Raw genomic sequence first — 17,249 nt, 5'->3', positions numbered from 1 at the left:
CCGAATCACAGACGGTGACGAGTCAGAGTATAGAAGTGAGATCGACTGATTTACCAAATGGTGCCAGCACAACAACCTGGCTCTCAACACCTGCAAAACCAAGGAACTGATTGTGGACTTTGGAAGGGGTAGGATAAGGGACCACAATCCCGTTTATATCAACGGGCCGATGGTGGAAAGGGGCAGAAACTTCAAATTCCTGGACGTGCAAATTTCAGAAGATCTTTCCTGGTCCCAGCACACTGATGCAATTATAAAGAAGGCACATCAGCGCCTCTACTTCCTGAGAAGATTAAGGAGAGTCGGTACGTCAAGGAGGACTCTCTCAAACTTCTACAAGTGCACAGTAGAGAGCATACTGATTGGCTGCATCGTGGCCTGGTAAGGCAGCTTGTACGTCCAGGAGCGGGAAAGACTGCAGAAAGTTGTGACCACTGCCCCTTCCATCACCGGCTCTGACCTCCCCACCATCGAAGGAATCTATCGCAGTTGCTGCCTTATAAAGGCTGCCAAAATCATCAATGACCCACACCATCCTGGTCACACACTCATAGAAAACATAGAAAATAGGTGCAGGAGTAGGCCATTCGGCCCTTCGAGCCTGATCTCACCGTTGCCATCGGGAAGAAGGTACAAGAACCTGAAATCCGTAACACCCAGGTTCAGGAACAGCTTTTTCCCCACAGCCATCAGGCTATTAAACAAGACATCATATAAGCTCTGAACAATAACAGTCTATTATTACTATTGCACTATATCTGCTTATTTATTGTGTATATATGGTCTGTGGTCTATAGACACACTGAACTTTTATCTTCCATGTTGTATTATGTTTACATATTCTGTTGTGATGCAGCAAGTAAGAATTTCATTGTCCTATCTGGGACACATGACAATAAAACTCTCCTGACTTGACTTGACTTGACTCTAGAACAGGTGAGCGCAGCCTAATTCATCACAGGCTCTTCACTTCCTTCTATCTATTCGAGCTTCGTGCTGCATTGAACCAGTACTGGTGGAAATATCGTCAAGGATTCTTGTCAACCTGGCCATTCCCTTTTCTCTCTTCTACTTTCTGGGAGAAGCGAGAAAGCTCTTCGAGCTTCTGCTATTTGCTGCAATTGAACCATTGTACAATTGTTGGAGTTGCTGAAATTTTCATCGTCAAGGATTCCATTATTGTAACAACCTTTGGCCATTTACCCATTTTCTGTTTGGGACTTGGTATTTATTTTTTGCAGTTACCTGAATGAGAGATTCTGTGGGCTTCATGTGAACAAGAAAGCATTGCGCCGCAGAGGGTTTGCTTCAGTTTTCCCATCAACCAATATGCCATCCAGCAGTTTCTTTCATTTTTTCCTCAAGATTGCATTCTTGTGGTTAGTGATTATTTTTACATACTGAAAATCCCCCCTGCCCATCTCCCTGCTGGCCTGCGATCCATTGCACATTTCCCCGATGATTCTCCCTTCATGACTTGTGCGTAAATGCTATGGGACGTGGAATGGTGTTGTTGCTGCATCAAATGAGGTGAGGAGAAGGAGCTGGGTGGCACCGCCACAAAATAAAATGTGAGGCTTTGTGGGGAGAGGAGGAGTCAAGAGAGCCGAGTGGATTTCAGTGGGTCATTTCATACGAGAGAGGCTGACGCAACTCACAAGGACCAAATGCGTCCGGGAGATCATTCCGACCCCTTGAGGTCCAACCGAAGCAGTGCAATTAGACCAAGTGTTACATCTGCTGTGATGGAAGGTCACTGCACTATGTTCTGCTTGCATACGGAACAGGTCTGATCACGGTTTCCCACCTTCTCATACACATTCTTCTCATATAGGAATTACTGTGTTCTCACTCTCTCTCTCTTTCGCAGAGTGTGGTTGTGGGCTGGCATGCTTTTCATGTGTAAAAAAATTGGAACCAACCCGAAGCATTTCCATTCTCTCTCTGTCTCCTTCTAGTTTCTTGTGTTTTAGTCGTCTTCCAATTTAAAACAGCTGGGGCGAAAAAATACTACGTGCTCGGCAAGATTGAAGGAACACACACACGGGCGGGGTTTGCAGTCGTACGTGGTCAGTGGATGCAGCAGAGGGCTGAAGTTTTCAGATATGTGTGTGTGTGCGGCCGTGTGTTATCTGTTGACTGATAAAAAACTTGCTCCCTGGGGTAGGAGCTGCTTCCAATGCAAAGTGATATTGACTCGAACACGTGGCAGATCCTGCAGTCAAGGAGACCGAAACGCGATTCAGTAACGAGCTAAGCTAGAAATAAAATAGTGGGAATCGTCTCTTCTGTAATGCAGTCTGGGCAGCAGTCATTTATTTTCAGCGGTGTATCCCGGTTGATTAGTGCAACATCAGATCCCGCCGCCACTGTACGAGGTAGCGTGCTGTCAATGCAGATTTAATTTGTACATGTCCCGCATAACAAATTACTGCCCGCTTCCGATTAGTAGCCGAGCAGGTTTAAATAATTGCCGCATTCACACCGGGTAAAGACCGAAATGTTTTGCTTTGCCTTCGTTCTGTGCGTTTCTTTATTCTGATAATTAATTGTCAGCAGCTCTTCCTTCTCATGAAGGCGAGCTGAATCTTACTGATAAATTGCTCTGCTGGATTCGGGAAGGTTTCACACCGATTTGGAACAGGGGCTGTTGTGTGGGGGGGGGATTTGGGGGTCTGTGTGTGGGGGGGGGGGGGGGGGGGGGGGGGGGGGGGGGGGGGGGTTGGTAGTGGGAACTAAACGCATAGATTGATTCAAAATATATAAACCTGTGTAAAGAGAAATACAGGTTTGGCCCTTTCACCTGTTAGAAAAATGCACGGCATCTTTAAATAGAAAGGACAGGGGAGCATTTTTGGATGAAAGGCACTTCAAAAGGGTCTTGCATCCAATTAGCCACGTCTTTTCTCTTTCGAGATGTCAACAAACCTGCTCTGCGTTTTCAAGTTGCTACATAAATGCTACATAAATGTTTGACTACCTGAGGAATATCCGCAGTAGATTTTAATGGATGTGAGGTATATGTCAGAGCTGCTCCAAACCGTGAAGGAACAAGGCTGAATGAAAAGGGAAAGGGAAACTGAACCGATTTATCGTAAGTCGCAAGGACACATTTTAAATGATAACAAGAGCAGAGGAATTTGCTTTCGTGTTCTAAAATTCACTCAGTGGAAAGATTCAATTGTCACTTTCAAAAAGGATCTGCATAGAAACGGTTCTGGGCAGCAGGGAGGGCTGTAGAATGGAATGCCTAGATTGCTCTTACAGGGAGATAGCAGTGGTTCAGTGGGCCAAATGGCCTCAATCCGTGTTGTAATGGTTCTATGACTGGATGCTCTTGGAATGTAAGCAACCCTGGTGCGAGTAATTTTTTTTTTTGGTTTCTTAGAATACATTGAGTGTTTGAGCAGTTTTTGTCTGTATCTTGGCATACAATCACCATCACTGCTGTCGCATATGTTAGGAGGGTCATGTACAAAGTCGCAATTAAATATTAAAGTGGGCCTTAGAAGTCACGTCTTAATATTGATTGATTGATTGCATCTTGGTCTTGAAGGTCTTGACATTGGGTGCAGTGCGAATGTCATGGTGGAGATGATTCCATTCGCAAATTGTCTTTGGGTACAGAGAATACCTATAACAATCTGTTTAAAAAAGAACTGCAGACGCTGGAAAAATTGAAGGTAGACAAAAATGCTGAACAAACTCAGTGGGTGAGGCAGCATCTATGGAGAAAAATAACAGGTGACATTCTGGGTTGAGTCTGAAGAAGGGTCTCGACCCGAAACGTCGCCTATTCCTTTTCTCCATAGATGCTGCCTCACCCGCTAAGTTTCTCCAGCATTGTTGCCTACCTATACCAGTCTCATATGTTTGGATAATGTTGTATTTGAAAAACCCCGATTGCCTGGTCTTTGGTTTACTGGATGAATTTGTAGATTGAAGATGACTCTTGATGTTGCTTGGAATAAACCCGTGCGTTTCTTTATAGATGGTCGTCAGGCGTAATTTGGTCCTATGGTCTTGAAGAGTTTCCCACTCTAGATCAGCAAGGATTTTTGTCATACTGGACTCCCTGCTGCAATCACCAATGGTAAACCTTGCAGCTCTATTTTGAATTATTTCTAACTTGTCCCCATCTATTCAGCAATCATTCCAGAAGCTACAAGTTTTCAAATTCTGTTTATTTAGTTTGGAGATCTGTGGAAGGATTGGTTGGGTGACAGAGTACAATGTAAACACCATTAGGATGTAATTATGTTTGTGATTATTTTCTGGATCCAGTTTTCGACCACACTACGTGCCTTTGACAGCAGGAGTGGAACAAACATGCAAATTATAACTCAGTAAAATAGCACTGCATATCCTCGATGGAGCAATATTTGTGGAATAGTGAATACAAAAATTCTGTTCATCAGGCTTCCTCCTCCCTCTCCCATAGGTCCCACCAGTCCATATGTTTTAAAAAAAATTTAAAATATTGAAATTCCACAAGAATTGGATAAACATATGAGTTTAATGTGTTTGCAGTGCTTTGAGAAAAATGGTGACAATAGACAATAGGCAATAGTCAATAGGTGCAAGAGTAGGCCGTTCGGCCCTTCGAACCAGCACCGCCATTCAATGGCTGATCATCCCCAATCAGTACCCCGTTCCTGCCTTCTCACCATATCCCCTGACTCTGCTATCATTAAGAGCTCTATCTAGCTCTCTTTTGAAAGCATCCAGAGAACCGGCCTCCATTCCACAGACTCACAACTCTGTGAGAAAATGTGTTTCCTCGTTCTAAATGGCTTACCCCTTATTCTTAAACTGTGGTCCCTGGTTCTGGACTCCCCCAACATCGGGAACATGTTTCCTGCCTCGAGTGTGTCCAAACCCTTAACAATCTCACATGGTCTGATAAATCTCATGTGGTCTGATTTAAAAAAAAGTCTCTTCTGATTACCATACATTTGAAATAAAATGTTGACAAAATATGCTTCTTCCTACTAATTGTGGTCATCAACATGCAAATACCATAACAACTTGTAGTTAAATATCATCTCTAACTAAATAAAGAGTTTCAAGATGTTTCTCACCTCGTAGAAATGAATAATTCTACTAACATCTTTCAAAGATCCCTAGCTCGGCTAAATTTGGGCTATCAATGCCTTTCGGAAAGCAAGCTAATGTTACGCTATTGGAAAAGAGTGAAGAGAATGTTAGGCTGTATCTAACCGAGGAGGTTTGTGAGAACTCCACCACTTGCAGATTCCCCACAAGCCACACATCGCCCTAATTTGGAAATACATTGTCAGCTCCCGGCCCCCATCAGCAGCATGGAAGTCCCTGTACCAGATGTCTGTGCATTAATTGCCTCATATTGTGTTTTGTATTGAATTCTGTCTTTACTTTGTGTACTAGTCATGTCTCTACTATTTGTTTCATTCCCCTTACATGTTTTTCCTCTACCTGCTAAATTTTTGTAAGGTGTCCTTGAGACTCTTGAAAGGCGCCCATAAATAAAATGTATTATTATTATTATTATTATTATTATTATGTGGCTTAAGTTCAAAGTTGATCTCTGTTAAGTGTGAGCATTTCCTTTCTGGTGACTTCCACTGTTTTTTAGTTGTGGGTGTTGCCAGTTGCGATCAGTAAGGGAAGAGAATGAACCGAGAGATCATGCAGATGCATACGTGTTGCAAAAAACCTCTTTTAAAGAAATCCTTCCTGGCTTGACTCGGACCACAGCGTACTGCAGTTGGTAGAGCAGCTGCCTCACAATGCCAGAGTCCTGGGTCTGATCCTCACCTCTGATGCTGTGTGTGTGGAATTTGCATGTTCGGCCTGTGGCCACCAATGTTTCTCTCCAGGTGCGCTGACTTCTGCCCACATCATAAAGTGTGCAGGTTTGTAGAATAATTGGTCTCAGTGAATTGCCTCTAGACTGCAGGGAACTTATGCAAAAGTGGAATAACGTGGAACCACTGTGAACAGGTGTTTGATGTTTGGCATTGACTCAGTCGGCCAACACAGAGAATGTCATTAAACCGGTTGAGACTCTTATCACTTCAATGGGACTTGTTGCGACTGCATCACCACAATGCAATACTGGTTATACTCTCTTAACTCCATGGCGTGGCAAATTCGTCCCTTTCATGTATTTACCAAGTTAACTTCTGAATGCTATAAATTGAATCTGACTCCAATACTACTCCCGGCAATGATACTCAGTCCCTGACCAATTCACTTTGTCATCAAATATTTCCTCATATCACACTTGATCTTTTACCAAGAGCCGTCATTTTACACCCGCTATTTCTTGTCCTCTCCACAAAACGGACCGGTGTGTGTGCGAGTGTCTCCCTGTCCACACCATTCATGATTTGAAGTGCCCATGTGAGATCCCTTCATAGCCTCTGTAACACAAAGACTAATCCAGCTTTTCCAATCTAACCACGCTCTCGCTCCTGGAATCAGTTTGGTATATCTCTTTTCCATCTCTTTTCCATCCTAATGAACTATGTACATATATCCTCAGATTCTTTGGTTTATGTACCTCCTTCAGAAATGTGTCCTCTAGATCTTTAAATGCGTCCTCCGATCCAGGAGTAGAATTGGAATCAGATTCAATCAGAATCAATTATAACGTTCAGAAGTGAGCAAGGTAAGTACATAAAAGTAACAAAAAGTGTTGATCTATGCTTTACTTCATCCAGCAACCTTAGGTGTATCCCATCTGCACCAGCGAATTTATCCACTTTTTAAATGCCACTGGCTATCCTGGTCATTCTTTTTTACCAAACTCTCCAGTACCTCAATTACATAATTGAAAACCATAAACAAAAAACTCACTGGTGCTGGAAATCTGATATAAAAACAGAAAATACTTTCAATCTATTGTATGTTCTTTTATCAGTTTATTTGGTAATTCACAGAGAACTAGTGTTAATTTCCCTACACGATACAGTGCTCTAGGAACCTACGTAGGCTACAGTTGAAGCGCTACCCCTTTAAAGATCTCCCTTTAGTTCATTACATTTTTACCTCAAGTGTTTATTCCAGTTTCCCAGGTCAGGTCTTATTCTTCTTTATTTTTGCAATCTCTCTGGAACTTCCATGGTTTTTCAGGAATATCTCCACACACACACCTGCATGACCATTGGTTATGGGTGAAGGCGGCAGTCAGAAGATGCATGCTCTGTTATAATCCCACACTGGAATTTCTGTCAGAGGCAAAATAGGATTGAAGACCAATGGATTTTTCAATTCTTCCACACTTCCATTTAAATTTGCACACTGGGAGACAGTCAAGAAGCTGTGTATGAAGGCTGATGGCTGCAGAATGTCCATCTTTAAGAGGTATATTTAGAGATGGTGCATGGAAACATAGTTTGGGGAGAAAGCACAATCTCCAGATGGAAATAGATGCAAGAAGAAACCCCAATAGTGTCATAGCATTGAAAAAAATAGCGAGGAACTAGAATGAAGAATTCAATCCAGTAAATATTCAGATATAGCTGGGTCCTCTCTTTACTTCTGCAGTAAATGGTTGATTGCATTGTGGATCACTACATTGTCTCATTGAGAAAACTACCTATTGCTTTGGCTTTAAGATGTTTAATTTCCTTATCTTAAAAAATGTAGCGATCTGTGCCTTAACTGACAATATACTCAGTGCTCACGCAATTTGGAATAAATTTCTTCTAATCACTTTCATCGTAGTATCAGTGACTATTTTAAATTGATATATTGGCATCATTGATTCCAAATCAGAAGAAATAATTTCTTCGTCCACACAATCGCCTTAATAAAAGCCATAAATAATTTCAATTCAGCGCCATAACATTCTTAGCTTTCTCCGCTCCAATGGAAATAATTCCGCCAATGTAAATTGAATCGATTTCATCACTAATTCCAAAAGGAAGTAGTTTATTTCTTTACACCTATTAAAACCTTGCATGCTTTGTAAAAGGAACATCAACATTTCCTTCTCATACTTTCTATTGGTGTTAACAAGGTCTATTATCTTTTAGGAAATAGTGTTGATGAAATTGCATTGCATAGCACCGATTATTTCAGCAGCTTTGGTGTTTACTTGCTTTCCATTTCGTGAATGTACCCAAAGCATGCATTCCCACTTGGACTGAAGTTGCATGCATAGTTTATTGGTTAATTAGTTAATATGGTAGATTGACAGATAATAAGGTCACCCTTTTACGAGTGCTAAATTCAAAACAACATTGCCACATAAGGATACTGTAGCCGTGCTAAAGCCACTTCACTTCCTGGCAACTAGCATTGATTCCATGTATCCTTAATAACTTGCAAGTTTAATGATGATTTTTGGGAGGACAATTAATTGCTCAAAGATGGAGTTTGGAAATATGTGTTGAAAGTTTTTAAAGTCCTCCAGAAATGCCGTGGCAATGGTTTAGGATCTATCTTCAATCGTGGCCTTTAGCCAAAATATTTTACAGTCAGATGGGGAGGAATCTGCGGACATTTCTCAATGCCTTTAAACTGAAAACGAGGAAAGGGCTTTAAGTAGGGTAACCAGCCCAAACAGATGGAGGAGAAAGAGAGGGAAGAAAAACACCAGCTGGAGGCCTTATGATTGTTTGTCGCAATACATCTCTTTTGTGTGTCTCAGCAAGGAATAATGTTTTCAGAGATAGACAAAAATGCTGGAGAAACTCAGTGGGTGAGGCAGCATCTATGGAGCGAAGGAAATAGGCAACGTTTCGGGTCTAAACCCTTCTTCAGACTGATGTGGGGGGGGGGGGGAAGAAGAACGGAAGAGGTGGAGCCAGTGGGCTGAGGGAGAGCTGAGAAGGGGAGGAGAAAGTAAGGACTACCTGAAATTAGAGAAGTCAATGTTCATACTGCTGACTGCCCAATATGCAAAATATGAGGTGCTGCTCCTCCAATTTACGGTGGTCCTCACTCTGGCCATGGAGGAGGCCGAGGACAGAAAGGTCAGAATGGGAGGGGGAGTTGAAGTGCTGAGCCGAGCGGATGTATTGCGAACCGAGCGGATGTGTTCGGCGAAGCGATCGCCAAACCTACGCTTGGTCTCACCGATGTAGAGCAGCTGACATCTAGAGCAGCGGATGCAATAAATTAGGTTGGAGGAGGTGCAGGTGAACCTCTGCCGCACCTGGAAAGACGGCTTGGGTCATTGAATGGAGTCAAGGGGGGAAGCAAAGTGACAAGTGTAGCATTTCTTGGGGTTGCCAGGGAAAGTGCCCAACCAGCTTCAGAAAGGAGAAGTACATTTTCAACATGATCCCACATGTAGGTTATGAGTTATTTTGGTAACTTCACTTAAAATGATGGTAACACTGACTTTCCTTGCGTGCGATTCTTCTTGGTTGCCACAATTTATGTGGTAATAGATACAATATTTAGCAGATCATACATTGATGACTGAGTACAATTCTGGTTAATCTCATGACTGGAATGATGTGATTGCATTATTATCGGGAAGTGTGGAATAATGCAGTTAACAGGTGCAGCAATTATAAGGACTCATCAAATTTAAGAAAGTACATGGGTCTGTTCTTGAAGAGCCATGATCTTTAGGGGTACAGGTCAAACACTGAAAGGTGGGATTAGATTGTGTTTGGTCTCAATGGCCCTGTGGTAGAAGCTGGGACATTGGTCGTTGGACTGTTGCTGGTGACATGCTGGCTGGGTCAGCAAGTGCTGTGATGAAAGTGACCTCCATTTCCATGCTGGAGAGAAGAGATTTCATGCATCAGTCAACGTCATGTAGACTAATGATGCTGGATTTCCTCCATCATCTTTGTCATCTCATGGGGGGTTTCAAGCAGACTTGCTATTGCCTCAAGAATTTTGATGTATGTGCCTATTATCCTCTTCCTGTAGGAACTTGGTCATGGTCCTCGTGAGTCCTCTGGATCTCAACCGTTGGAAACTGGTAACCATACTAACCTTTTCCACTGGTGCCTCATACCTGCTGTCTTTAAACATCGATCTTATTTATCAATCAATCAATCAATCAAAACTTTATTGTCATTTAGAAATACATCGATATATGTAATTCTAAACAAAATTCCGTTACATTTGGCTCCCCGTGCAACACAAAATTAAACAGATCAAATGGATAAAAAGACAAAATAGATAAAAAGATAAAATAGATAATGGTGGCGGCCCATTACATGGCATTCAAGAGTCTGATGGCTCGTGGGAAGAAGCTGTTGCAAAACCTTGACGTTCTGCTCTTTATGCTACGATATCTTTTGCCCAAGGGCAGCAGAGTGAACAGTCCATGATGGAGATGTGTGGGGTCCTTTATAATATTGCTGGCCTTAGACAAGCAACGTTTGCTCGCAATGTCCCTGATCGATGTCCCTGATTATTAGTAAGATGTCCTACATTGTGTACAATGCCAGTATTTGACCTGGTGATTGCACATATCAGATCAGTCGATGTAGCGTCTTCTGCAATTCTTTGGGTTTTTGGCAGTCAGGTGTGAGTTCTTTGCAATCCATAAGTAGAAAGATGATGATAGGATCAATATGAGATTAAGGATCAAGTAATTGTTGGTACTGGTAATGAGGAATCGCTTCCTAACAGAGGAGAAAAACATATTTTATTTTGTGTGATTCATCTTTGTGATATGCCTGCCATGCTAGAATTGCTGGCAGTGCATTAAATTGTGAGATATGTTGGCATGGCTTGAATTAGTAGAATATATAGAGGATGTGCTGTAGTATTTATGGTGCTCTTCAGACTACAGCAAATTATAAATGGTGTAATCAGTTATGAAGAGGAGAGATGAATGGGATTTATTCCAGGGAAGTGTGGTAGTGCAAGTGTGGGATTCTCTGCGGTGGAAGCCGGTTCTCAGGATACTTTCAAGAGAGAGCTAGATAGGGCTCTTGACGATAGCGGAGTCAGGGGATATGGGGAGAAGGCAGGAATGGGGTACTGATTGTGGATAATCAGCCATGATCACATTGAATGGCGGTGTGAAGGGTCGAATGGCCTACTCCTATTGCCTATTGTTTATTGTCAGATGCAACAGTTATAAGGGAATATAGAATGAATGAGAGAATATTGAATGGGGTTCAGGAACAAACAGTTCCATTAACTGAACAGGTCAATAAAGTAATTAAATAGAGATGTGGGGTGCTGTTTATATGAACTAATGCGCCTAATATGAGAATGGTTAAGTTATGCCAGAAATAGATACAATACTCTACATTGATGACTGCATACAATTCTGGTTAATCTAATTTCTGGAATGATGTAAATGCATTATTTGTGGGAAGTGAGAAGTAATGCAGTTAACAGATGCACAGATCATAAGGACTCATCGAATTTAAGAAAGTACATGGGTCTGTTCTTGAAAAGCCACGATATTTAGGGGTACAGGCCAAACACTGTAAAGCTGGATTAGACTGTGATTGGTTTCAATGGTCCCGGAGAAAGGAGGGAGGAAAGTAGGAGAAGGTAGAAAGTAGAAGAAGTAGGAGAAAGACGAGGATAGGGTCAACTTGAGATTAATGATCAAGTAATTGTTGGTACTGGCAATGAGGAATTGCTTCCTAACTGAGGAGAATAAAATCTTTTTTTGTGTGATTCACCTTTGTGATGTGCCTGCCAGGCTTGAATAGCTGGCAGTGCATTAAATTGTGAAATACGTTGGCATGGGTTGAATTAGTAGAATATGAAGAGGTATGTGCTGCAGCAGTTGTGGGTCCCAGTGAAGACTGCTGATATTGTGGGTGATGGGAATGCAGTGAATTGAGCAAAGTGGAAAACCATTAATGTATTGTTGGATAGGTGTCCACTGACCTCATCATTGAACCTTTGGTGGCACAATATCCTTTAATTCCTCAAACAGCCACCTCCACTGTTGATCCACCAAATGCCTGGATGCTTGGGAATAAGACCACTGTCATTCTGTCCACCTCAGCACAAGGTAACGTATGGTGACGGAGGATGTGGGCAAGTTTCGACACAAAAGAAGGGATTCTTGGCAATGTTACAGTTAAGGGAGACAAGGCAAAAGCATGATTTCAACATTTCATTTTGTAAGGCACAAGTGAGCCAGAGAAATCCACATTGTTTTAATCAGCAAAGGCCCTATTGGACAAACTGAAAGAATTACTTGACGTGATGAGAGCAGTACATTTGACTAATTTGTATGAATTGTTGAAAGACACTTGACAGGGTCCCACATGTCAGGTTGCTCAGATAGTAAGAGTCCATGAATCCAAAGGGTAGTGTCAAATATGAATTCAAATCTGGCTTAATGACAGGAAGCAAAGGGTAATAGTTTATTGGTGTCTATCTGACTAGAATGTCATTATCAACGGAATTCTGCAAAGTTTAATATTCTGTCCAGTGCCTTACATAATACATCTTAATAATTGAGAATTAAATATTGGGAATCCAATAAAGAAATCTGTAGATGGGAGTCCTTGTGGTTGACAGAGCGGGCGGAGGAAACCTTCAGATTACAGCAAATTATAAATGTGTAGTCACTTACGAATAAATGGAATTTATTCTAGGGAAGTGTCCAGTAATGCAGTAGTCAGGTGCAACAATTATAAGAGAGTACAGAATGAATGAGAGAATATTGAATGGGATTCAGAAACAAGCAGGCCCATTAAACTAAGGCAAGGCCGGTCAATAAAATAACAAGACATGTGGGGTGCTTTTTGGATGAAGATGAGAATTGGGATGTTATGCTAGATACAATACTCAACCGACCACACGTTAATGTCTACATACAATTCTGACCAATCTCATGACTGGAATGATGTGATTGCATTATTGTAGGGAAGTGTGGAGTAATGCAGTCAACAGGTGCAACAATTATAAGGACTCATCAAATTTAAGAAAGTACATGGGTCTGTTTGTGAAGAGCCATGATCCTTAGGGCTACTGGTCAAACACTGTAATGTTGGATTAGATTGTGTAAGTATTGTTCACCTGTGGGCACAGAAATAATGGGCTGTCTTCCATCTGTATTATAAATAGTAAGATTAAACGAGAACTTACCAGTTCGAAGTTTGATCTGTATTTTATGAGTAACGTTGAGGGAATACATGAAGAGCCCGCTAGTACGCTTGCGTGTCATTCTTCAAAGCAGCGGAGTGAATCACAGATACCTGTAATGACTTAAGCATAGTAAGATTAGAGAAAAGATACCAGTCGTGTTTATGATCAAGGGTGGGAGCGGAGGGCATGTATTCCCTCAACGTTACTCCTCATAAAATACAGATCAAACTTCGAACTGGTAAGTTCTCGTTTAATCTTACTATTTTACTTCGGAGTCACGTGAGTGACTACATGAAGATTTCAAAGCTCTGTGATTCAAGCCGTGGAACGAGTCCATCATCACGTCTGCCTTGGTTTTGGGGAGAATAGTGATAACATATTAAACATCAATATGATATATATAAATATCCATAAAGTTAATAATAATTGATAGCCCCTGTTTTTTGGGGTAAATTATGGTATAGAAACTTAACAATGTTTCTGAAAAAATTCCAGTTTCCATTACTGGTTTGTTATAATCTTTAGAATGTTCTTTCCGATGGCCATCCTGCAGTCCTGAGGATTTTATCCATAGGAACCTCCAATTTAAATGCTGCCGACGTTGCTGCAGCCTGATGGAGTGAGATTTTAACCCAGTTAGTGTTTACACCAACTTTGGTCAATACTATGTTAGCCATTTAGCTGGCCTGGCCTGTTATTCTTTAATGAGGCTGTCTGTAGTTGATGAAAAGTTCCTCTTCTGTGCCACTGATGGTCTTGGTTTGTTCCATGTATATTTGTAGATGTCTCACAACAGTCAATCATCTGTAGGGTAGGCTCTAAAAATGTTATGTTAAGGCCCGCTGACCCCTGTCTGTTTTGTTCCCTAATTCCTGAATATAGAAGTGTAAGTTGCCAGGTGAACTGGTCTAGTTATCCAGCCTTAATTTGGTAGGGACTGAGTCCTTAGTGCCGTGACCTAAGCCATCAGCATGATAGTTTTGAAAAAATGTCAAAACCTGTGACAGCACTGTGGCTGGAGCCCAGTTCTTTAACAACGTTAAGACAATGCTGATGTCCCATATTTGGGAATACTCGGTCTTTGGGGAATTCCCATAAAATTGTCCTCCATAAGCTGTTGTTCCGTTCTCTTGCCATAGGTAAGTAGATGGACCACTTCTGGCACAGTTGATGTCACTAATACTAAGCCCCCGTCGGTTAACAAAGCTGCCAGGCTGGATGATGTATTATGGTTGCAACACATCTCCCATTAGTTTATGTATTTTAGACATTGTCTTTAGGTTGATTGTCTGTGGCCCGCTGTGATCATGTCCATTGCTCTGGCCGTCAGTCCCAGATGTAATAGCGGCGCTTTCAGACTCTACGATTTAAGCGATTTATATGGTCATGGCACGGGTGGTTTTCCCCATTCTTCATCGTCTGTTTAGGATGGTGCTGCATGGTTCTAATCTCATTCCCAGTACTGCCGAGAATCATGGTTGGGTAGGTCAGTGGGGTACTATTGAAAACACCCCTACTGATGAGGTTGCCAAATTGTGTTAGAAACATAGAAAGTAGGTGCGAGAGTAGACCACCAGGTCCGTCGAGCCCGCACCGCCATTCGCTCATGGCTGAACACTAAACAGACACACTTACCACAAACAGTAGACACAAGACACAGAACACAAGACACTACCCTCCCCTTTATACCGCTATCACCCCTCTCCACCCCAAGAACCTCGTGATCTCCTGGGGGAGGCAAAAAACCGGATAAAAACCCAGGTCCAATTCGGGAAAAAAAAAACGGGAAATTCCTCTCCGACCCCAATCCAGGCGATCGACACTTGTCCAGGAGATCACTCAGGTCTTACTATACTAACCATACCTAGGTCCATATCCCTGCCCTCTCCCCGTAGCCCCTTATCCCCTTGGCAGCTAAAAAACCATCTATTTTAGTCTTAAATATATTTAAAGTTTCTGCTTCCACTGCTCCTGGGGCAGTGAATTCCATAAATTAACCACCCTCTGGGTGAAGAAGTTCTTCCTCATCTCAGTTTTAAAAGAGCCCCCCTTATTCTGCAACTATGTCTCCCCTAGTTCTAGTTTCCCCGATCATTGGGAACATCCTCGGTGCATCCACCCGATCAAGGCCCCTCACGATCTTATATGTTTCAATGAGATCGTAACCTCTCATTCTTCTAAACTCCAAAGAGTAGAGTTCCAGCCTACTTAACTTTTCCTCATATGTCAATCCCCTCATTGCAGGAATTAATCTTGTAAACCTTCGCTGCACTGCCTCCAGGGCTAGTACATCCTTTCTTAAGTATGGACCCCAGAACTGTACACAGTATTCCAAATGTGGTCTCGCTAATACTGTGTACAGCTGCAGCAAGACCTCCGTGTTTTTATACTCAATCCCCCTAGCAATAAAGGCCAAAACTCCATTGGCCTTCCTAATTGCTTGCTGCACCTGCATACTAACTTTCAGTGATTCATGTACTAATACCCCTAGATCCCTTTGCATTGCATTACAACGCAGCTCCTCCTCATTTAGAAAATAACTTGCCCTATCATTTTTTTTTTATACATTTATTAGTATTAAATTTCATCTGCCAAGTTGTTGCCCACTCACCTAGCTTATCTATATCCTTTTGCAGACTCTTCGTATCCTCCTCATCCCCTACTTTTCCTCCCATTTTTGTATCGTCCGCAAATTTTGATATATTACACTTGGTTCCCTCCTCCAAATCATTTATATAAATTGTGAACAACTGGGGTCCCAGCACCGACCCTTGCGGAACCCCGCTAGTTACCGGTTGCCATCCCGAGTATGAACCATTTATCCCCACTCTCTGCTTCCTATTTGTTAGCCAATCCTCTACCCATGCTAATATATTACCCCCAATCCCATAATTTTTTATTTTTAGCAATAGTCTCTTATGTGGCACCTTGTCAAAAGCCTTTTGGAAGTCCAAGTATACCACATCCACCAGTTCCCCTTTATCCACCCGGGTTGTTACTTCCTGTTGGCCAGATTGTTACCTGATGCAGATTCCCTTTCACCCATGTGCTACCACAGTTGATATGTGCTACCACAGTAGTATTGTTAATTTGTAATCTAATAACCTGTTTAACATATTCCAGAGCAACATGACTTTAGGCCATGAAAAAACACCCAACATTTCCAGGTAGTTATGCCCAGTGTTAGTAATAATGATGCTTCCTGTGTATTCCATCTTCCTCCACAGCTGGAGATGGAATTGGTAACACACCATCCTAGTGCATAGCATGCATATGTAGGACCATAGACTGGTTGCTGACAATGATAGGATTGGAGCAATGCCCAATGTTATCTTTCCACCATTTAGTTCCAATATGGCTTCTGTATGGCTTCATCATTCTATCGAAATGATCACCATTAATTTTAAGAGCTCATATTTTGGCCCTCTGTAAATCTTTATAATGTAAGGGTTTGAATTATGTGGCTGGAAACCCATATTCCCAGTACCACCTGTTGCCAAAATTCTTGCTACCAGTCTGATGGATGGTTTATCCTCATGTCAATGATTTTGCTGTATGCCTTTATTAAGGTTGTAACCTCTGTTGGCAAAGTTACTGACATGAGGAACTGAGTTATTGGTGAACCCCAAATAATCCCTTTAGTTTGAAGGCTTTAATTTTGATTTAATTGGATGGATAATGAATCCTAGTTTCCAATAATTGTTAAGTGGCTGTTACCGTTTGTTCAGCCCGTCCTAAGTTCCCGCACAATTAGTATGTCATCCAAAGAAGCCATTACCATTGTGTGGCTGGTTGTTATATTTTGTAAATAACCTAGGTGCTAATGTAAACACTCATTAGGTAGTGCTCTATACTGCTAGAGCTGAGCCATCCAATTAGATAAAATAACATCCGTGGTCACCTGTTATGGGTACTGAAAATAGTAAGCATCCTTTGAATCAATGCTTGCCATTTTCGTTCTTAAAACGAATATACTTAACAATAGAAAAGGTTTCCGTTCTTAACGAATATATCGTATCATTAATTTAATTTATTTATTTATTTATTTATTTATTTATTTATTTGTTTATTTTTAATATATGGTCCCTAGATAAGGGACATATCAGATATTTAAACTGATTAAAAAAAACCCAGATATTATGCTTGATCTTGGCCAAAAAGCCGAGATCTGATCTATGTTTGATGCGTCAAGCACCATATCCTATTTTGTTAGGAAGGGAATGCGT

General features: G+C 41.6%; 1 protein-coding gene and 1 pseudogene across 1 annotated transcript in view; one reads left to right on the top strand and one right to left on the bottom strand.

Annotated features, from left to right (window-relative positions):
* Positions 1 to 3,293: 3,293 nt before the first annotated feature.
* Positions 3,294 to 17,249, top strand: part of slc6a9 (solute carrier family 6 member 9) — a 236,417-nt gene continuing 222,461 nt past the window's right edge. Inside the window, exon 1 of the mRNA XM_055641643.1 lies at positions 3,294 to 4,093. The gene's annotated coding sequence lies outside the window, so the exon portion shown is untranslated. The remainder of the gene's footprint in view (positions 4,094 to 17,249) is intronic.
* Positions 17,084 to 17,196, bottom strand: LOC129701323 (U2 spliceosomal RNA; annotated as a pseudogene).

This window comes from Leucoraja erinacea, chromosome 10 (genome assembly GCF_028641065.1).
Source record: "Leucoraja erinacea ecotype New England chromosome 10, Leri_hhj_1, whole genome shotgun sequence".
NCBI lineage: Eukaryota > Metazoa > Chordata > Chondrichthyes > Rajiformes > Rajidae > Leucoraja > Leucoraja erinaceus.
Note: the sequence above shows the minus strand (reverse complement) of the source record. Positions and strands in the feature narration are given on the sequence as shown.